At 40.0% G+C, this 23,093-nt stretch overlaps 1 protein-coding gene across 5 annotated transcripts in view; it reads right to left on the reverse strand.

Moving 5' to 3' along the window:
- Positions 1-20,271, reverse strand: part of LOC146520239 (voltage-dependent T-type calcium channel subunit alpha-1I-like) — a 201,985-nt gene extending 181,714 nt beyond the window's left edge. For 3 of the 5 annotated variants that reach the window (XM_085158408.1, XM_085158405.1, XM_085158406.1), the window contains exon 1: positions 19,091-20,270. The gene's annotated coding sequence lies outside the window, so the exon portion shown is untranslated. Of the gene's footprint in view, positions 1-19,090 lie in introns of all 5 variants that reach the window. The other 2 variants (XM_085158407.1, XM_085158404.1) reach the window with 1 other exon arrangement.
- Between the last annotated feature and the right edge of the window lie 2,822 nt (positions 20,272-23,093).

The following is a 23,093-nucleotide window of genomic DNA, read 5'->3' on the forward strand; positions in this document are numbered from 1 at the left end:
GTTTCAGCCTGTGGTGTTGGGGATCTTGTCAAAATAAATAGAATTATGAACACAGAAAAGATTTTGAGCCACCATGCAATACCATCTGGAATGCATCTGATTGAATTTTCAGCATGACAATTATCCCAAGCACACTGCCAATGCAGTAAAAGTATACATGGATAGAGAAGCACACAGTGGAACTTATCAGTCAGGGATTGGCCTCCCCAGAGCCCGGACCCTGACATTATTAGAGCGGTGTGGGATCATCTTGACAGAGAACAGAGCAAAAGCCAGCCAACATCAAAGAAGAACTTTGAATATCTTTAAAAACCCTTGAGAACTATTACTGAATTTCCTTAAAGAAATGACAAGAAAGTTTTCTAAGAGCATTCAGACTGTTTTGAAGAAAAAATATGTACATACACAAGACTTTCAAGTTTGTTTGAACTGTATAGACTCTGCCTCATATATTGTTTTTCCATGTTCCATACTTGCACATCTTATTCAGCATTTTCCTAGAGGTGTCTCCAGATTTTGAATAGCACTGACTGACACAAAAGCTGGAACAGACTACAGAACAACTAGAATGGAAAACACAAAATAAAATGTGTCTGTGTGTCTGTATGAGCTGTTATTTGCAAAAGATGGACAAGCAGAAAAGAAAACATAAAATAAATGAATAAACAGATAGACAAATTACAATATTGGAAATTTTCCATGCAGATGTAACCAGATGCTTTCTACTGTATATCAGTAGGATTATATATATGCATACACGGTTAACATAACAGCAATCAAAAGGTACTGTGATTAGAAAAGTCTTCTTGAAAGTTTAAGATACAAGCGCTAGAATGACACATGATAAGATTTAAAAGCTCCAATATCACCTAAGAAGTTCACCCAGGTCAGTAATATTTTCATGTTCAATAAATGTGAACATTTTGATGGTATTTTTAGTCATTTAGATTGGTGTATGCAGCTTTTAGTCGCCCAAAGACCCTTAGTAGGATGCTTGCTTTTTAGGGAGTAAGCTGTCTGGCGACTTTGATATTTAGTTTAGTCGAGAGGATAGAAACAGTGACCTGGTCTGACTTCCCAACTCCTGAAGGTTCCCGAGAGCTCCAGGTTCACATTACTCACAGACTGTCAGATCAAAATAAGAGTGAAAGAAAAAAAAAATAAAAACACAGGAACAAACCTACACACACACACACAAAGAAAAAATAAGTCTGCATACCAAAATCATGAGATGAAAATGAAAAGAGGAAAATGAGAAGTGGAATTTATATGCACTATAATACATCACAAAAAAGGCTAGAAGTGTATCATCAATAGTACATTAAAATAAAAAATTAAAGTCATCAGCGACAGCTTCCTCTCATAGCTTGTGCATGCTAAGCTATAATAAATCAGCTCTAAGTGTGAATATGAGCTTGAGTAGTTTTCTGTCTTCCTGCGTAAGCCTCTCGTTCAGTGACAGCTACACTTCAGTACCCCCTTAAAACTGAATTGGACATGTGATAAATGAATGGATGGATGGATCACGGGAAAAAACACATCAACAACAAAAAAAACCTCTTCACTTGCTTCTCCACTCAGTGAAAGCCAAACAGGTAAACAAACAGTTTTCAAACTGAGTGATTTTTTTTTTCATGGATTAACATGTAAACTCTTTAGATAATTCGCAGATTATTTGTGAGCCCCTGCAATTATTTCTTAAAAGAGCTCCGTTTTTTTTTTTTTTTTTCCTGCAGAGGACGCTAAATGTGCTGAAGCATTTTTTCATATAGACTCATCATTTTGCGTGTGCACTTTTACATCTTCAATCAGCCATGTATAGATCCCCACTGCTGGGTGCACAAGAACATGTGTGCGTGTCTGTGTGACAACAGTGAGAGTGCCCCAGGATGCTAGATGGCTCTCCAGGGATGAGAAGTGTCGTCAAAAATAGAGAGCTTTCATGTTCTAGTTCACTGCTTGTGTCTGCATTCACAACAGTTTAAACTGCAATCCTTAATTGCTTGCTCCAGAAATATGGCATGATGCAGTCTCCATTATTAGGACGCTGTAATGGGACCTCTTATTTAGAACTTAATGAGCAATTCCCAGTTAAGTCTATCTATCTATCTATGTATCTATCTATCTATCTAGCTATCTAGCTATCTAGCTATCTACTTACTTATGTGGCCATCCCCTTTGTTCTGTCAGTGTGTGTGTGTGTGTGTGTGTGGGAGAGAGAGTGACAGATGGTCTCTGGTCATAGTCCCAGTGGAGTATACACTCTACAGATGCTGCAGCCAAGCAAGGTGTCAGCAGTAGTTTGCTTTCTTGCACTGTCATTTCCACAGTATACCATATGTGTTATGTAATAATCTTTGTTCTAAATGACCTTTAATAGTCACTTACACTCAGCTGTGCCTTGCCAAGCAGATGGTTTTAGTAAGAAAATATTAAACTCAAATCAAAAACAGGGTGTCAAGAAAAGCAAACACCAAAACTGTTCCTGTTAATCGGTTTAATAAATGCACTATGTCGTGAAGAGATCCCAGGAGAGTAAATCTTTAGTAAACGTTTACATAATTCAAAGATTAAAAATTAAATGTTTCTTTTCTGTTCCTCCAGAACTGGAAGTCTACGAAGCCCAAATTATAGGAGCTTTACGAGTAACTGAAGGGCATGATCCATGGTCTAATAAAACAGTGTCTTCAAAAATCCATCCTCGAGCATACATTTTGTGCAATAACTGCTTACGCCACATCCCATCATTCTCCATGTATAGTGAACACGCAGTTGATCAACTACAGTAATTTCACCAAAACGCCTCGCTGGATTCTAGTGCACCAGAGCTTTTAACCCTGAAGAAAGCCCAGGGCTGACATGTCAGTGTCAATCAGTATCATGTTATGCAGGGAACAGAATGTGGATTTTGATGCATTCATCCTTTTATTTATTTTTTTTTGTAACTGTCTTTGCTCATACCTTTGGGAATGTGCCGGGCATACACGCAGACATTTCGACACACACTCACCTCCATCCAGCCCATCCATCCGTGAACACCGAATACGCAGCTTAACTCTGCTGTGCAACAAGAATGCAACACTGAGAATCTCCCGTCTTCGTCTTACCATCAATCTCTGGCAGAACAGAGGCCTCCTTAATAGAATTCATAAAACAAAGAAGGGATTGATTGGTAAATGAGGCATGTGAGGGGGGCTACCGTAGAAATTAATTATTAGAGCAGCACCGGCCCAGCTTGTGATCAACAAGCTTGGACCTGTGGATCCTTCTCCATGAGAGTGTGTGTGTCCTTGTGTCTGTGTGTGTTTCCAATTAAAGGCAGTGAAATTGAGAGACTTGGCCTGTAGGAATCTAATTACCAGAATCCTTGGGGGGAAAGAGGACAGAGTGCCTTCTATGTGTCAGCACATCTTGCAACTCTGTGTGTGCGTGTTTGGAGATGATGTATGCTTTTATTCATTTATGCAGGTGTAAAAATTCATTAAAACGTTTCTACATCAATGATTGTGTGTTTATTAGACTTAGTGTGTCTGCATGCTTTAGCTTATGATGCACAAGTCACCCCCCCTCCCCTTCTGAGCTGAGTATATACTACCAAACTATATAGTTATGTGTGCTTGTGCGCAGTAGTTCAGCCAGAGATGATGCATCAAGGCAGTGAAAGGAACCACAGCTTCATTACAATCAACAACCACCACAGCTCCATATGTCTGTCAGCACCCGCTCTGGTTCTAAGAATACACAGCGAGCATTAGTGGGAAAGATCAGATCAGGTAGAGCTGGAGAGAGAGCTTGATAGATAGCACGAAGGGAGCCAAAACAAAGCAGAAAGGCAAACAATTCAGCCCTGCGATGTCATATTTTTTGTCTTTTGCCATTTCTAAGCCTTGGAGAGCCTTTTTGACTGTACAAAAAAATGTGAGCTGTTTTACAGACTCCTGCTTGCTTAACAACCATTTACCCTTAACATTGTTGTCCTAATATTTAATGAAACAGATTTCTATAGGTTCATTTTTATTAGTAGTCTTGTCTTGTGGATGAACAGAAAATTGAAAGAAAGTTGAATGACGCTACATATGTGTTTGTCAGTGATAATATTTTTCAACCTTTGGAAAATAAGGATACAAGTTTCTATTAAATCTTAAAAATTGTAAAAAAAAGAAGGAGCTACAGTTCTCCTGGTTAAGTTCACATCTCTTCTGCCCTCTGTGAGGTAGGAGAAGTTTTCCTAATAGTGAGAGCAGCCTGAGCTTCAGGCTCAAATGGGATACTGTACAAGCTTTACAAGTACTGCCCCAATGTCCTGAAAATGCTTTTTAACCTCATGAGAGCTACAGGTAAAGAACCTCTGATCCATTCCTACTTTCTCTCCAAAGTCTCCTCCAGTAGTTTGGCAGTGGTCATACCTGTTCTCTCTGTAGCACTGGCAGCATATCTTGTCCTGATACTAGACACTATCGTGCATTAGATATAGAGGCTTGACAAAGTTCTAAAGAAACTGGCAGAGTTGGCTGTGAGGCCAAAGCACAAGCACGGGGTTATCCAATAATGCCAAACTTCCATCCAGTTTACTGGCGTCTGAAAAAAGTTTTTTAAGCCCAGTGTTTAAAAGTTACAGAAGGATTCCTCTCACAGAGAAAGAAGCGGGTCCGGGTAACCTTAGGAAAAGTTTCAGTTCCCAGGAGATCAGTGGAGCATCACTCTGGCCTGACATTGTGATTTCATGAGTGCCAATGTCAGGTTGGGGTGATGCTGCTGCCATGGCAGCAAGATTGTATTGCTAGTTAAGCTGACCGTCCCATGAGGGTTTAGAGGAAAAAAAAGAAGTATGTTAACCTGTCTGCTGAGCGGAGAGGTGTGTACAACATGGAGGTGGGGTGCTAGGATTCATTACCTCGTCAGCCTCCTAAATTATCTGCCTCACGAGTGTTAAAGGAGCAGAGCACTGAGATGTTGAGAAGGAGCTTGCTGGGGAGGTTAAAAAATGCAACTTTGGGTTTTGGCTGAGGCGGAAGAGTAGTTGGGACAACACCGAACAACACCTAGGAGCAAAATATCAGTGGTGAGTCATTCACAGCTGAAAAGCCAAATGGGCTTCAAAGGAATGCTTGGTCTGGCCTCCTTTAGATATAGAGTAGTACACCAAGGTATGTATATTTCAAACTGCAGAAACACACAAAAAACAGAGTTCTAAAATTGAGTTCTGTGGAATTGGATAGGAAAAATCAACCCCTGGAGGACCTGTTAAAAAAGTAACATCGCTGAATCCAAACACGGTACTGGTTTTGTTTTTGCGACTGCCAATAAAGCTGGCACACTGGCATTTAGTGAAATTCCACCACTGACAGAAGCAAAAGGATGAAAGCAGAGACATACAGGAGAGTCCTGTGTGTACAGAAAATACAAAGGCATCAAACCTCTTTGGTAAGTATTTTAGCATTCAGCAGGACAACAAGCCTAAACAAATCTACAGAGGACTCAAAGAGCCTTTCCAATCTAAAGAGATGGAGTTTGACTTCTTAAAGATATGGATTAATTGACTTTAGGCAGTCTTTGATTGAAAGGAAACTCCAGAAGAACATGGAAACAAACCAAAAAAAAAATGTAATTCAATGAATAAATTATTAAAGATGTCAGTTGCATTTTTTAAACTGTTGATGTAAACTGATTCAAGTTAAAACTTTATTCTCATCGTGCACAGAGCCTAAAGAGCAAGAACTTGATAAGTGGCCAAATATTTATTGTCGTATTTTCCAGCACAGACACATGCAGCAATGATACGTAACACTCATCTCCATAGAAAAATAGGTGAATGAATAAATCACATCTGTTTTCAGACTCACTGGTGCATCTTTTTGAACGTGCAGCTGGCTTCAGCGAAGCAAGTTATAAATAAATACTCAGGTTTACTCTCTCACAACATGACAACGCTAACATTGTGCTATTTGGTTAGCTGTAATGCCAAGAACATAAATACCAAGAACAGCTCAGGCTTATGAAAAAGAAAAATCATTATTTTTTTGTATTTTCTGTTTTTACAAACAAATCAAATTATCCCACATTTGATTATTCATGAGAGGGACATCAATAATTCAGACTCACTGTGGTTAAAATCCAAGGAGTCACAATCAGGAGGATTTATCTGCTGGATATGCAAGTGTGCGCAACAACCATAAAAATAACCAAATGTTTAAAAACCGTTGTAGTGGACCAGCCAATGCACAGATGGTGATCCCTGGAGCCAAACTGCAATGACTTTACCAGAAGAAGCTAAATAAAATATGATAGTTTTTTCAGAACTTGTTCCCATTCATTTTCCCAAACTACATATTAATCTATTTAGCGCTTCTGTCTCATCCTAGAGATAAGACAAAGCTAATTATTAGCAGACAAAATCACAAGCTTCATTCTAGTAGTATGATCACAGCGGTTACTCATGTCCCCCAAATGCTCCATCACACGATTATGATCCTTGACTAATGTACTGTAACATGCCAGTGACATTTAGGAACTGGATTCACAAGATGGATGATATCATTTCTTGGCAAACCGACTATATGTACAATTTGATAAACTGTTAATCGCCAGATGCTTCCACTGTGATTGGAAGCTGAGGGCATCAGAAAAATTTTAAAAAATGGATTCACTACAATACAGCCAGCTTTCAAAATAAGCGGCACTGGAAATTTCTGTTGAAAGATGTGGCTCAACAGAGCTAAAGTTCAATTGAATGGTTGTGTGCCTGTGTACTTGTCGTTCTTTGACAAACTGTAGCAGCTGTGATTTAGACGCAGGGGCCCCCACCCACAAACGCACACGCGTGCACATACACACAGAGTGCACGATCAATCAAATCTATCAACAAATAGACAGAGCGAGGGCTGACATTTACAACCCTGCAGCTTGCAATTTTTTGTATATGTTTGTATTTCTGTGTGTGTGTGTGCGCGTGTGTGTGTGTGTGTGTGTGTGTGTGTGTGTGTGTGTGTGTAGGTGTGTGTGTGTGTGTGCGCAGAAAGAGGCCACAGCCTGCAACTTTAATAAGAGGAGGATAGAAAGTATCCACATAGGTAATAAAATATGAGCAGTGCGTCATTATAGCATTTTTGACAGGCTACTTTTATCAATAAGGGTATCCAATTCAGAAAGAAGTGGGACGCTGTGTAAAAGAAAACGTTGTTAAAGTGAGTGGTGCTAAAAAGAAATGACTGGAGGAACTAATGAGGTTAACTGGCTACAGGCCAATAACATGACTGTGGATAAAAAAATGGACATCTTAGATAGGCAGAGGTTCTGAGAAGTAAAGATGGGCAGTTTCACCAATCTGCAAAAAAAGCACGTGGAACAGTTTCAGTATCCTTTTCACTCAGTGTGAAAATGTGAAGACCTTTAATGTCTCATTATTTACAGTACAAAATGCATTAAAAGATTCAGAGAATCTGGCGAAATCTCTGTCTGCAAGGGACAAGGCCAAAAATCAGCACTGAGTGCCTGTGATCACCAGGCCCGTAGTTGTCACTGCAGCAAAAACAGGAATGATTGTGTCGTGGAAATCACTGCCTGGGCTCAGGAACACTCCAGAAATCATTGTCTGTGAACACACTTCATTGTGCTATCCACAAATGCAGGTTAAAGCTCTATTATGCAAAGAAGAAGCCATATGTGAACACTGCTCTCTTCTCTGAGCCAAAGCTTGTTCAAATTGGACTGGGACAAAGCAGGAAACTGTTCTGTGGTGAGAAGAACTGAAATTTGAGATTCCTTTTGGAAATCATGAATGCAGCGTTCTCCGCACTAAAGAGGAGAGGCAATAACTGTTTTGTTTTTTTTTATCAGTATTAAATTTTAAAAGTATTCATCTCTGATGGTATGAGGGTGCTTTAGCTGATTATGGAATTTCGATCATGTTTGCCTTGCAAGAAGAACACACACTGCCCTTATTACAATAGCATGGCTGTTTCCCATGCTCCATTGTCAATAAACTATGGGTTTATGAGATCTAGGAATCATTGCATTCTCCCATTATTTACATTTCACACAGTTTCCCAACGTTATTAGACGTCGATTTGCATAAATAAGTCTCCCTGAGTTGTTTACGGTGATGAAGGCAAACATGTCCCCTATTGGTTGGCATTGGACACAGTTTGAAGCCTGATGTTACAGTTTATGGTCTTCCCCATTCTTTTCTGATTGTAGCCGGGACCTTTCAAAAAAAGACAGTGAATGTCCTTTCACGCTTCAAAAACACGCCTGGCTACTTTAAAGTGGAAACACAAGCTTACTTAAAACACCAACCAGTCCACATACGGATTAAGGTAATTAAATACAGACATTGCACTTGCAAGCGTCCTCTGAAGATGTTGTTAGTGTACCTTTTTAAGATGAAAGCATTGCATAAACATTCGAGTCTTAATGGAACAATCATTTTCAAATGCACATTCTGGATTTTTAAGATCATAATAAATGAGCAAAAAAGAAAAAAAGATGTTTTAGTATTCCTAGAAATGAGTTTATGTTTTTTGAGAGGGTGTCAGTGGGAGTTAGGATCCGGATATTTCAGTTAGCTGATTGGTTTTAGCCGTAAGCTATGGCAGTAGCTGCGGGGTTGAATGCAATAATGGCAGCAGCTAATAATAAAGACAACTGGAGAATTTGTAGTGATGATGAGAATGATGATGATCAACATGACATTATTATAGTACTGTTTTTAATCATGATGACAAACTGTAATTGGGTTAGAGGGGAAAAGAGAATGTGTCGCTCAGTGATTTAGTGATGCAACGATGAGATAGAGTGGTGGCAAGGCGCGAGGCTGGGTGAGATGATCGCCCAGCCAAGAGCGAGAATGGGGTGAGAGCGCAGTGGCATTCAGCTACAATCATGTTTGCTTTGTGCTTCTCTCCACTTAGATACCTTTCTCATCTGCAAACACACATACACACAGTACACAAAGAGACACAAACCCGCTGGCAACAGCTAGTGTTAATCTCTTTAATTTATAAGTAACTGTTGGGGACTGCTAGAGAAAGCGAGATAATGGAGTGAAATCTGTGTGTCTGTGTGAGTAAAGCTGTCCACACATCTGCAGCATGGCTGATCAAGAAAGATCAACTATGATTCCCCCGTGCTCATTTTACTTCAGAATGTGGGATTAATCAGATATGCTAACACAAAATTCAGGTAATATTTATTCAGAAATCATGAAATTCTTTAATGTCAAGCTTTCAAAACATCTAAATAAAACACTGCCACTTTGTGGCAAAGCAGAAAACCCAAATGGAACATTTTGCTTTGGCAGGACCATTTTCTCACAAATTTCTTGTTTCCTTTCAGGTCTAAAATATAGCATATGAAAAGAAGAGGCAGAAAGTGACAGACAGCCATTTCTGCTGAGATGCTGTAACAGTCTTCCCGATTGTAGGCTTTCAAACTGCAGTTAAATTCATCTCTGGGTCTCTAAACTGCCCACTCAAAGTGGCTGCTGTTTTAACAGACTAGTCTGGATGACTGAGTGAATCAAGGTGTGTCCTGTTTCAGGCATCACAGTGCAAAAGCGGCATTGTGCAGTAGCTGCCCCACCCTACAGCTCAGTGCACTGCAGCTTAAGAAAATATGTCAAACAGTATGTTAGTAAAATATTTTACAATAAGTGCATTTTGTCAGATTATTTGAATTGGATAAGAATAAAGTCAATAAAGTAAAACTGCTCTGTAACATGTCTAATCAGCCAGTCAGATTGGTGTAACAGTTCATTTACACATGTAGAGTGGTCAAGACAATCTGCTGAGGTTCAAATTGAGCATCAGAATGGGAAAAAAGGTGGTTTGAGTGACTTTAAATGTGGCACGATTGTTGGTGCTAGTCTAGTATTTCAGACACTGGTAATCTTTTGCAGTTTTCCCACACAACCATTTTAAAACCAAAGAATAATCAGCAGTTCTCTGGGTAAAGATGTCAAAGAACAATTGGTAAACTGCTTCCAACCAAGGTGAGCAGAAGAGCATCTGTGAATACACAACACATCCAAAACCACATCTGTAGCAACTGTGTGATCCAGTAACGTCAATATGGACCACAGTCTCTGAGGAATATTTCCAGCACCTTGTTGAATCTGTGGCACCGGGGCAGGTCTAAAGGCAAATGAGAGTCCACCCTGGCATTATCAACATGTAGCAAATAAAGTGGTGGGTTTGTGTATGTACCAGTTGATTTTTCAAAACATCCACCAAGTAACTCAACTTAAATCAAAAATCACGGAACAACGCGTCACTTTTTCTGTCCTCTTGAACGTTGCTGCTCATGAAGTTCTCAAAACCATCCCTGCGAGTGAATTGCTAATCTTTGATATTAAAATGTACTTTTTACAACCTAAAGTCCAATTATTAGAAATGTATGAGGATTTTGTAATGCTATCTGTAGCTGTACTTACATTTCTAGAAATAACACCAAACCTAGAGCTTATTATTTGCTATCTCGCTAAATGTGGATGAGCCACAGTGTGAGTACTATTGTTGTGTCGTCCAAGCTCCTAAGTCATTTACCGCCATGTAAAAATGACCATAACGTGAGACAATTGTTCCTGTCGATCACATTATATGAAGGATCTCGTTTCAGGTAACAGGTGAGTCATTTCAGAAGTCTTTTCTCAGATAACGTTTGAGGGTAAAAAAAAGATATAATTTGCCTGATGATAACAATTTCCCCGAAGCTAAATTGCTGAAGCCTACAACAGTATTACTCTACGCATACCTCACAAATGCTAAATGAGCCATTAATCATGCAAGCAACCATGCAAAACATCATAAGACATTAACGCTACGGAACTGCCACTCAGGCTCTGAAAAGGTCACAAATCGTCATGGCGGGGGCGCTGTTTGTTCACATCACTGAACAGTGAGCAGAGTGGAGCCGAATAGCGGGATGTGGTGTCCGTCAAAATGACTTAGTGACGGTAGAGTGGGCCTGAGACGGCCTTCCTTAGTGGTGTCAGACCTGACAGGTGACAAAACTGCTGAGGAAGAGACATGCCAAGGGACCGCATGTGTACAACAGAGACAGCAAGAAGCAATAGGTCTGTGTGGGAGCGTCAATGTGTGTAGGAGAGAATATGCTGATAAAGTAGGCAAAAATAGTTTGACGTGAAAAGTTCTGCTGACAACAAAGGTGTTCTTAGGCGGTGTTGAGCATATAAAATGTACAAAACATGTATGCTGTAACAAATAATCAAAGGATTTTATCTTTATTAATTTCATTACATTCTGGCACTACTTTGATGGGAATGCTAAGCGCCATTAAGGTCAGACTGCATTTTTAAGGTTCCAGTGCCAAGAAGCAAATAAGTAGAAACTGGAGTAAGTGTGAAATTTTGTGTCAGGGTAGTGGAGCTGATCATTAATGGTGAGAGCAGGTGGGAGGTTGGATGTTTCTGGGGCAACTGAACAGACTGAGGTGCCTTCTGAGAGTATTGTGGTCCAAATTCAACAAAACACCTGTGAAGTGATAGAATATTCCCTCTAAAGCACATTCCTTTCTTCTAAAAGCAAAGTTTTAAGCAGACACACTTTAAGGAGTAAGGCTTGTGCTGTGTGAAGTACTTTAACAGGAAGAAACATGACAGCAAAGGAAATTCTTGACATGTTATTGTGCGCATGCTGAGACTGATTTTAACCACAATAACCAGTCCAAATGAGTGAGTGTTACCCTGAATATAAAAAGCCCTTTCTTTACACGAGTTGTTTTGGGGAAATGGGCTTATTTGCCTTCTTGTTCTTCAAGAAAAAAGGAGAAATACTACAGTCACATGTGTGCAGTAAATATAAAGTAGCAGCAAGTTAGCTTAGCTCGGGATAAAGACTGAAAAAGGCTTGCCTTGCTCTGTCGATTTAATGCTTAAAGCTTATTAATTAACACGGCATATTGAGTTTGCTTAATCCATATAACACTGAAGTGTATAAACGGTTGTGGAGGTTGTAGTTTTGAGGAGGGGTGTGGGGGAGGATCTGGTGTGTTAGTTGTTCCCTTGCTTGGTTATGTGGGATTATCACATCCTACTAATAACCAATAGTACATTTAGAGTTATGAAAACGCTGATGCCAAGGTCAAACAAGAGAAATGATACGACTAAGAGAAACAGCTTGTTTCTGAGATTATTAATTAATAAAGAAAAATAAATGATAATTCGCAAAACAGCTGTTTTTTTCACAGACATATATTAAATGGCAAAATTCAAGGTGATCAAAAAATAAGGAAAAAACATCCCTTAAAATTTTTTTACTGAAAATTCCTTGCTGTTAAACAGTACATCGTACTCCATTTTTATAGTTTTTTTTTTTAATTTAGTGCACCTAACAAGAGAAATGGAAAGGCATAATCATGTCATAATGCCTTCCACAACAAACATATAATTTCAAAACACATAAACACCCAGTTACCATAAATCCTCACCTTCCCGTGCTGCGCGACATACAATCATGTATAATTGGGATGTTATGTGATGGGGCGACTGCTGCTTGTCACGAGAGATTAGCTGCAGGCGAGCGTGCGTATATGTGAGCGTGTATCCATTGTTGCACCTGACCACAATGAGCAAAAGCACCTGGATTATAATGTAAGGACACACTACGTGCAGGCAGTTATACAAATGAAAGTCTGTCTATAAGCAAACAAGTGCAAACACAGATGCTCACACTGTGTTTCCTCTTCTGGTTTCAGATTTAAAATCACACACGAAAAAGTATGTTGAGTAAAAATGATCAGTTAAAAGTATTAGATTTCTTAACCCTTTCAACCCCGGTCGCTCCGATTTTGAGACCAGACTTTACTATGCATTTTCAAAAGACATGTTCAGTGGAGAAGCTGCCAAAACTGAGTTTAGAACCAGTGTAGATCATCATCATTAACATTTGTGTTTAAAGCTGTCAATTACCCTGTTCTTGCAGTTTTGAGGGAGGAAAAAAAGGGGAGTAAAAATGGGAATTTCAGATGTCACCTTGACTTGACAAAAAGGTGGAAAAGATCCACCCAAACAGCAAGCTCAGTAAAGAAGACCAGAACCGTATGGCTACCTTCAAGGTAGATAATAAAAAGCCAAAGTTAAAGTAGGTTAGCTCTATAGTTCAGATAATACCCAGAACATCATACATATATTAACAAGTTTCTCCTGCAAACACTGAACCACTAAAGACTTCCTTTTATAGATTAATATGTTTTTTTCCTGGGGGCACTGAGCAGATGCTGCACATGTGTAAGCAATTCCAAGCATTTACACACATATACTCATCATATAGTAAACTAACACAACAATCAAAAAGCTCTAAGAACAGGTCCTTCTCATCACCGGTGATGAAATGGACATTTAATCTCACACTTAGGGCCATATTCTCATTCATTCTTTTCAGCTGCTGTTTATAGATATTTCAGTGGAAGTCATGTTGTGTCCAATTACACAAGTGCCCGTGCGATTGAAGCTGGATCTCCTCCAGTGTGTCAAAATGTTGATTCTTCAAGTTCATTTTTATTTTTGGGAAGTGGACAAAGTTTTAGGGCAAATCTAAGAAGCGGGCCAGCAGTAAGTGAAGACTGTGTTGGTATGGCTACAAAACCACACTGAAAAACATCACAGTATAGATGATTTCGTCTGAATGTTTTCTCTCAGACACCTCAGAAAATTACAAAAGAACCCGTTGAAAGTCTCAGAGTGGCAGAAACGCAACCTTCATGCTTTCATGCTGTGCACTCTTCAACTGAAATGAGCTTACCCACGACTGGAGACCCAGCTCTCATTGGCAGTGATGAGCCTTCACATAAATGCCTAGTGAAGTTCATGTTTGCGCTACGCTCAATTCAGTTCAGTTACATTTTATTCATACACCATCAAATCACAACAGCAGTCAGCTCAAGGCAGTTTATATTGTAAGGTAAAGATCCTACAATAATATTTTCTGATACTTTCTGAGGCTTGGATGATGTCAGGTAAGATTTCATATAGGTTACATTCTTCCTATATTGAAAATATAAAAAAGATGGATGGAATTTCTACTGCAAGGTAGCTAATACCTTTGCAAACCTTTACCTATTAGCACCGTGTGCTAATAGCATCTTTTGGCTCTTGATCAGCACGCTCAGCATTAGCAAACCACAAATCTGCATTTTGTTATCATTTATTGTCCAGCTTTACCATTTTACAGCCAACGGGTCTTTTTTTTTTCTTTTTTTTTTTTTCATTTTCCATTTTGATTACTTCCAGTGTTTGCATTTGGATCCTTGTCTGTAACTGCTGCTCTTAGCAAATGTATTTTGAGGCATACACTGTATACAGTATCATAATTTCAAAACTGTGCCCCATGCCACATTAAATAGTGTCATAGTTTTAAGTGACTTAAGAAATTATTCATTTGAAAACCCCGACACCCATTGTTTTACTCATTTTATCGTTATAAATTGCCATTGATGGGCAGATAAGGACATGACTAATTGTGATTTAGTGCCAACAGTGAAAGAAAAACTCCCTCTTTGCAAAGTATTTTCGCTATTTTGTTGACTGGTCTTCATCTTTGATCTCTCGTGTTTACGGTTCTTTGCATGAAATCTGGCTGCAAATACACAAACACGCGCCTCTGGTTACAATCTCGTTCGGTACGACACAATGGTAGAGCCTGTGGGTGAGTGTGCATGAGTCAACAGCCTTGCCTGCCGGTGGCATTCACAGTGACTCACATTTCCAGGAAGAGAGAGACACACACAGAGAAAGAGATAGGTGGGCCTGAAGTCAAGCCCATCTGATTTATAATACTCATTACTCAAGTAAACGGTTTAAAGGTCTCTAAATATTATTTTAAAGTAATACTGGCACTTTATTTTTTTTTTCAAGCTCAGATTCAGCTAAATTCTCAGAAAAGAAATGAGCCAAATAACGAACTTTTTAAATGATGAAAGACCTTTAAATGGTTTGTCCAGAAAATCTCAGAACTTCTCTTCTGTCATTTTTTTTGTGTTTTTTTGTCGTGTGTCTTGTCTGTGTCTTATCCTCTCTGCAGGTGTTCATCCCTCCATCCATTGCATATCTTCTTTGTTCTCAATCGTTGAATATCGACACTCACAGCTACCAACACTCTTCGCTGCTCACCCGCCATCTCCCCCTCCCTCCCCCACTCTTCCTCTCACTTGTTCTGGCCTTCACGGGAGGCTCTCAGGGCACAGTATGTGGCTGCCCTCACCGCACAGTTGTCGAGCATAAACCGATCGTTTCACCTAACCTAATAATACCAGCACTCACTGCAGACACACTTGTATCTAGCTCGCTGTCTTTCACTCCATATTCCCTCTAACCCTTTGTCATTTTCATCCTCTCAATCTCTCCTTCGCTTTCCTGCATCTCTTGATATTTCCCTTGATCTTTACACCTCCTGTTCCATCTCTCCCTTTTCTTAAAGTCCTTTATTCTTTCACTTTTTTTAGTCTTTCATTTACTTTTTTTCCGTTCACGTCACTCTTTCAGATGTACATGCATTTTTTCTTTTTTGCTCATCATTCTGCCTCATTTTCTATACACACACCTATTCTCTCGATTTGAGCTACCCCCTGTTACTTTCAGGCTATTGTGAGCTGCTGCTACAAAAGAACGATAAATGCACCCTCTCTCCCTCCTATGGTGAACCACAATGTTGGCTCTCATGCAGGCCAGGCCTGACGTCCATTTGCGCGAGTGTGTGTATATATGTGTCTATGTGTGTCTGTCAGTGTGTGCATGCACTTTTATGTATAAAAAAAATAGACATGCGAAGAAGTAGTTACTGTCTTTGACTGCTAAATGTCCACACCCTACAACATCAGGCAAGAAAGATTTACAGAGGTGACCCAGCGAACAGACTTCCTCACAGTCATGCCAGTTGAGCTACATCATCATATGTAGCTCAGTGTGTGTAAAGTGGTACTTCAAGAATATAACATATGGCAGGTAATTAGCTCACCAATACTAGGAAATGTGGATTTCTATGAGATTTGATCAGTCATAGGAGATTAAAACTGAACCCCAACAAATATATTACTGAAATGATATTATTAACTGATATATGGAGTACTGTGCAAAAGTCTTAAAACATATATGGAACACCATATATAAGGCAAAAACAAAGTTTGAATATTTCAAATGAGCTTGAAAACTCATAATTTAGTATGACCAGCTTTGTTCTTCAACAGAGCCTGAAGTCTCTTTGGGAAGCTTTCTCTCCAATTCTTTAAGTCGTCTTCTTTGGGTGTTGGCTGCCTTTTGTTCTGTTTTCTGTCAAGATGATCATACACTGCTTGAAAAATGTTGAAATCTGGGCTCTGAAGAGCCTAATCCATAACTTATATAGTGTTCCACTGTGTGTTTTTCTATCCAGGTATCGTTTTACTGCACTGGCAAATTGTTCGGGATCATTGTCATGCTGATAAATGAAGCTGCTGCCAATCAGATACTTTACATATATTATTGCATGGTGGCTTAAAATCAAATGTTTTTTTTTCTGTGTACATCATTCAATCAATTCTGACAAGATCTCCAACACCACAGCACCAAGTCATGATAGCGCCTCCACTGTGTTTAACAGATGCTCGCTGTTGTCGTTCTCTCCTGAGTTCTTCTGTACATATTGATGACAATTTGAATTAGAAATTTTACATTTTGATTTATCATTCCATGGGACCTGTTGCCACTGAGTTTGCCATTCCACTTTTTTGGCTAATAATCTTCATCATGTTATAATCATCAAATAATCATCATGTTGGTGCAATCACGCTATTTCACACCTGTCAAACTGTGTTATTGTTGGGATTTTCCTTTTATATTTAACTAAAGAAATATTGACAAATAATGTGCTTTTACAACAGGCTGTGTACACATGGGTTCATCCCTTGATTTAGGTGCCTTTTTTATGATTGAATGATCCATAGGTTACTGTTAAGTGGCTTAACAAGCAAAAGAAAAAGAAACATCCCACTGAAAATGGTCAGGTAAAAGTATCTTGAAAGCCCTTCAGAAAGCTTTGAGAAAACGGATAAACTACAAGAAAGTATCGCTGCTCTAAAGCTCTATATAGAAATGAGTGGCACTCAAGACTGTGTGCACACTACTCGATCCATATTGTATTTTTGTTTGATATTAACCATTATACTATTCCCAGAACATAATGAAGAGAAATGTGCAGATGGAGTAATTTAGAAATTGTGTTAGTAGAAAACTACTCCGAAGAATACATCAAGAGAATGATAATAAACAAGGACCCCAGAATTGTCATTTTTTAACAATATAACTATAAGATAAATAGAGCTGCACAACAACAACAAATAATTTAGCGAACACTTGATCATTACAGCATAACACAAACACAGATAAACTTCAGATTTATCATTCTATCCAGTTAGGCAGCATAAACCATTGTGAATCCAGTTTACCTGCTTTGGTTCAAGTGAAAGTTAAGACAGGCGTACTATAAAGGCAACAACAAGACAACCCTCAGAGCAGGGGATGGCATTAAAGGGTGTGGCCCGTGCTCTCTCCTTATAAATCATAACTATTTTTTTCCCAGTTTTCCTTTTTGCTAGTGTCCTTGTCACTACTTGCAGCTTGCACAGGTAGTCTAGCTCCTCCAGAGTGGCACATCCATATGGGCCATTAACAAGAAGGTTCGCTGTCTCTCCAAGCACAGCGTAGAGCAGATAACAGCACATATGAGGAGAGCAGGACAGGACTGTAGAAGGGCATCAACCACAGCAGGACTGGTATCTGCTTATTATGCAAGAAACAGGAGGAACACTGCACGATATATTAAGAATATCTAATATACAGTGTACAGCTAGTATTTCAAAGCTTGATTTTTGCTTCCTTACATTTTTTATTGACGCAAGCCAAAATCACATTAACTGTTAGGCTCTAATTAAAACTTGACATGTTGAAATTGTGAGAAATTTTGTGGTTTGACTGTACTTTTGTTTGTTTGTTTCTTTACAGCACTGAAGATTTCCATCCATCTCAGACACAAGACACAGCCAGGCTCCTCTGAAACAGCCTGAGGTTGGACACCACTGTAAACGCTAACATCAATAGAAGGTGAGTGGAAGTACAGTTAAGATATGAATGAACAAGATTTGCTGGTGGTCTGTTCCTCAAATCTAAGTTCATGTAAAAAAAATTGCACATTGCCTCGTGTTTGGCAGCTTCATGGCATTTCATTGCTGTAAGGCCTCAAAAGCAACCTGAGCATTAGCAGCAAAATCTGCCAGTAGCAGCATGGACCACTACACTACACAACACGCCTAGTCCTCTTTAAAAGGGAGCAGTAGAAGGCTACGTCTATGTATGTAAATTCATCTATTTGTTTTTGCATTGTGGACTTTTACATTACATTGTGGAGAGTGGAAGACTGACCACTGTTTAAACACACTGCAAAGGTTTATGGCAAAATAATTTCCACCAAACAAAAAGAAGGTGAGATAGGTTTAAAAGGCCGATCATCCCAGTCAGGCTGCAGCCTCTGTGATCAGATTGGTTTTCATTAGAGTCTGTCCATTATGCCTGGAGACATGATACACAAGGCCCTAAGCAACTTTATACCATGCAGGGTAAAAAAATCAAAATCACGAGTCCACAATTTTGTCAAGAAGGATCCTAAAAATAGAGAAAATTCCATTTTGACTTTTATATACAGTAAAAGTGTAAGCACAATGTACTTTTGTTTAAATGCAAATGAAAAGAAAGCAGAAAATCTAGTTGCAGTGATGATTATCTACACCGAGTCATTCCCAATTCACTCTTTTTCCCTCTTTTTAGAGAAGAGGAGAGGGTCTTATTTCGAGTCACGTTGTTTCTATAAATATGTCACACTGCAGAAATCCCAAATAATTACAAAAAAATTAAAAAAGGATATATTTATAGAAAATAGCACATCACTTGTCGGATTTCTGGGGCTACAGGTCTAAAGAAGATTCAACACCTTTGCCTCATCTGAGCGCTTGGCTTCACCTTGTTTTAACAACGTGTAACATCACAGCTCGTGACTGTGCCCACAGCAACATGCGAGAAACACCTGAAGTGGAAACAGGCCAAACTTACCTTGACTGACATTAAAAAAGGTGTGTCCAGGGTTTACTGAACAAAACAGCAGAGGTTTCGTCTTCTTTCATCCACCTGGCCGGTGAACACCATGGAGAATCAGTATCCACCTGCCATTTATGGAATCGCAGCATACGGAGGCATTTCGGCGAGAAAAGGCGAGAACGTCGCTGCGGTGCTGCGATGCAAAGCCCGGTTCCCCGACGGAAAAAAAAAATGGTTTGCGCGTCGAAGCCTTGGCGACTCTGTGTGGTGCGCGCCGGTCACCGCCGGGCTCACATTTCCAGAAAGCCGAGAACAAAATCAAGTAAGAATTTAAACGTTGCTCTCTCACATCAGCCAACTTTTATTTCGAGGCAACTAAAAGATCGTTTCCAGCATGTGAACGTCCAGCATGATCAATATTTCGTTTTCCAGTTTAAGCTGTATGCGCAAAGGAATTTGGGAACACTTTTTTTTAACATGGTCACGTTGACTGAGCACACTGGAAAAAAATCCTGCGAAGCCGAAGAGAGAAAACGTCAGACCCAGTGTTGGTTAATAGCGTGCACATCCTCTCCCTTTTCATAGTTCCCACAAAATACTGTCATGAAGAAAAAACGCACATCTTCACAGACGATTCCGCAAATTTCAGGAAGCAACTTGTTATTTTAGGACCTCGTATCCAAAAGGCGTGCCTTTTTTTTTCCTTTTTCTGTTTCTCCCCCTAAGAGAACCAACTGCAACAGTTAACTCCCTGCGGGGTAGACCACAAACATTTCTATTACAGCATCGTCTTCACTTCACCGTGCGTCCAGACCTCCCTCCCGGTGGAATAGGCGATGGAGGGGCGCATCTGTCAATCCCGGATTTCCGTGCTGCCAAAATATCTCACAAAGGTTCACCCAAGGATCGACAGACAAACGTCTTAAAATCTTACCTAGTTTGGACGGCAATATGCTCAGAGAAAGAAAAAGTAAAGCTTTTTCAAAGGATCACACGCTCCACGGGCAGATTAATTCGTCTCTGGCGCGTCAAAACCTTTCTCGTGGGTGAGTTCTCAGCAACAGAGAGAGAGAGAGCGCAGGAGAGAGAGACATCGGAGAGAGAGAAAGAGAGGGAGAGAAAAAGAAAGAGAGAGACGTAGGGCATGATCTATAAGGTACACACTCCCTTTTTTAAGTCCTCACATGGAAAGTGCTTGTTATTGTTACGGCTTGTCCACAACCAACTCAATCGACTGAGACTAACCACATGTAATTAACCAGACACGCTATGATGTGTGTGTGTGTGTGTGTGGGGGGGGGGGGGGGGGGGGGGCGTCTGATATTTGACGAGGCATACCTCATAACCATACCTCACACCAGCACCGTGAGCTGACACACCGGAGTAATGCAGCAGTAAGTAGCAGCGCGTACGCGAGCGCACACGCGAGTCCGACGCGAAAGACTCACCCGTGAGCAACTTTGGAGATACTACGAGGGGACAGACAACGGGGTGCACCGTGGATCGCGTGGGCAAGCGGGTTGTGACTGGGCATTTGATGAGGCATGCTGTATGTTGTGTTAGCTCCGTGCACATGCAGAGAGTAGAGTTAACTTTTGGTCCCAGAAGAGATGAAAGAGAAGAGAGACGAGAAGTCGCCTGGAGTGTGCTTAATGCAGATGAAAAATCAGCTGGGAAGAACATATCATTTTTGAAGTTAGGGAAGGGCATGTCTAGAGACACGCGCTCACACGCTCATTCACACACATGCCCACAGACACTGTTTAGTAGCTGTTATTCTCTAGTCTAGTCTTCATTTATATTCTTTCAGCACCATGGACAGCTAACAAGCCAGGGCTGTCCAATGTGCTGAAAACATTTCACTTGGAAGGACTAACATTAATATAGGCCATTGCTCTCCTTTTAGCTCCATTTGACCTCCTCCACCGAGGGGTCTGAGCACTCGGTCAACCTTCTCATGAGCTCTGGAGATACTTCCTTGCACTGGGTTTATTTCTTGGCTTTTACCTCCTTTAACCTCTCTATCTAATCATATTCAAGTCGACAACTGTCCAGTTATTACAGCTTTGTCCAAAATAGAGTGGTTTTCATTAAAAATTCACAGCAGCGGTCGAAACTTTGCTTCTACTTTACATTATCCATCAATACAGCAGTCAGTGCGAAGGACACTTTTTCTTTTAAGCAGGCAGCAGAACAATAATAATGGAGGGTTTACTAAATCTGAGCATAACGTATGTGGTCTATAGGGTAAAAATGCATTTTACTGTTTGTTAGTCATTAATAATAATGCTGACCTGTGCAGTATGAAGAATAAGGTTGCAGAGAATTCAGATCAATTAAACATGACTACATCCCTTCACGTGCCAGGTCAGTCACACGGACAGCTAGCTGAACCACATGCGTTAGTTTTAGAGCCTCTCTACATGTATTGACCACAAAATACTTATTATAGCACTTTAATACCTCATGAAGGAAAAAAAAGCCAGAGGAATGAAAATTGCATGTTTTGCCATTGTGAGTTTATTACTAATTCAAGGCACCATGGGCAAAAATACCCCCACTTGGCAGCTTGAGGTAAAGTGCGTTATTCATAAGTTGTTAATAATTGAGGTTTAGGGAGCACAGGGGAACTTAGTGGGGATATTTGCTGACTGTGTGCATTGTCTGAGGTGGCACTTACAAGGAAATACAATTCTTGGGGTGGGCGATTAGTACTGTAGGTAGAACGAAGAACACGATATTGGGTATAATGTGTGCTTTTAATGATAAAATGCAATCTCCAATTCTTCTCCTACTTTGAAAAGTAGTAAAAAAAGATTTATCACCAGTGGTGTTGCTACTGCTGCGTCTTTTTCTTTCTCTCTTTTTTTTTAAAATTATGTATTTGTTTATTTATATTTAGACAAGCTACTTTGATACTTAGTATCAGTTACTGAAGAGGGTGGGAATATCTGAAAACAACAGGACTCGCATTGCATCACATCAGAACACATCATGTCGTCAGTGTCACACCACATCTGATCACATCTGGTCTCTTCATGTCACACTGCATGGCATCAGCGCAAAGCAGTGCAATCAAGCAGTGACATCATGATTCCTCTGGTGTATTTTTTTTAAATTTTTAATTTATTCAGCACTGTTGTAGTGCAGGATTTGCACTCAAACTATCAGCTTCGCATGATTTTAATATTGAAAGCAGTGCTGAGTAACACTGCCTTCACGGAGTTTGCTGATTCATACCAAAACGTGCCTCCCGACTGAGCAGAAGACTGATTTCAATAAACACGTTGGAGTCGGGATGAAGCTATTTCACTACTGACATTTACTGGGAGATGTTGTCAAACCTTTCTGGGTTTGTTTTTGGTATTTATCACATGTCAAAGAATGGAGTGGTTTAAAAATCAGCGAGAAACAGCTGTTTCCTGGCCATTAAGCAAACCTGGTAATTAGGCTTAATGAGAAAGTTTCCCTTAAAAAAGTTTCTTTGGCCCAACGGTGATTACGAGTGGAAAGCCACAAAACAGTGGATTTCTCAGTATTAACATAAAATGATCTGCTTGACTTTGTTTTCAGAATGAATGTTATTCCAACCAAAAATGCCTGAAGGATCATGTGAAATTTTGCTGAAATCTGGGATGTTGCCTTGGATGACTGCACTGATAGTGGCTGGTTTCCATAGATATGCCAGTTGTACACAGCCTCCAGGGCTGCTGGGAAGAGATAGGCTACACCCCAAGGTGCGCGCGTGTGTGCAAGCGTGCATGTGTGTGTTAGCATTTGTGTTTAAGTGTAAAAGTGTGACTTCTCACCCTCACTGGGCAGAGATAAGGTGAAGTCTTGAAGGTGCCTGGAGCTTGGAGGAATCTGGGGAAAGTGATTAGTGCCACAGGCACATAGTAGACACACTCTATCTAGATACTATTAGAAACAACTGTGACCATCCAGGTAGCCACACTAACACACCATATGAGTGTTGTATGAAGCCAGAAAGAGAGACTGCATTACTTTGTGTAATCCT

The sequence above is a fragment of the Neolamprologus multifasciatus genome, chromosome 4 (assembly GCF_963576455.1).
Source record: "Neolamprologus multifasciatus chromosome 4, fNeoMul1.2, whole genome shotgun sequence".
Classification (NCBI taxonomy): Eukaryota; Metazoa; Chordata; class Actinopteri; order Cichliformes; family Cichlidae; genus Neolamprologus; species Neolamprologus multifasciatus.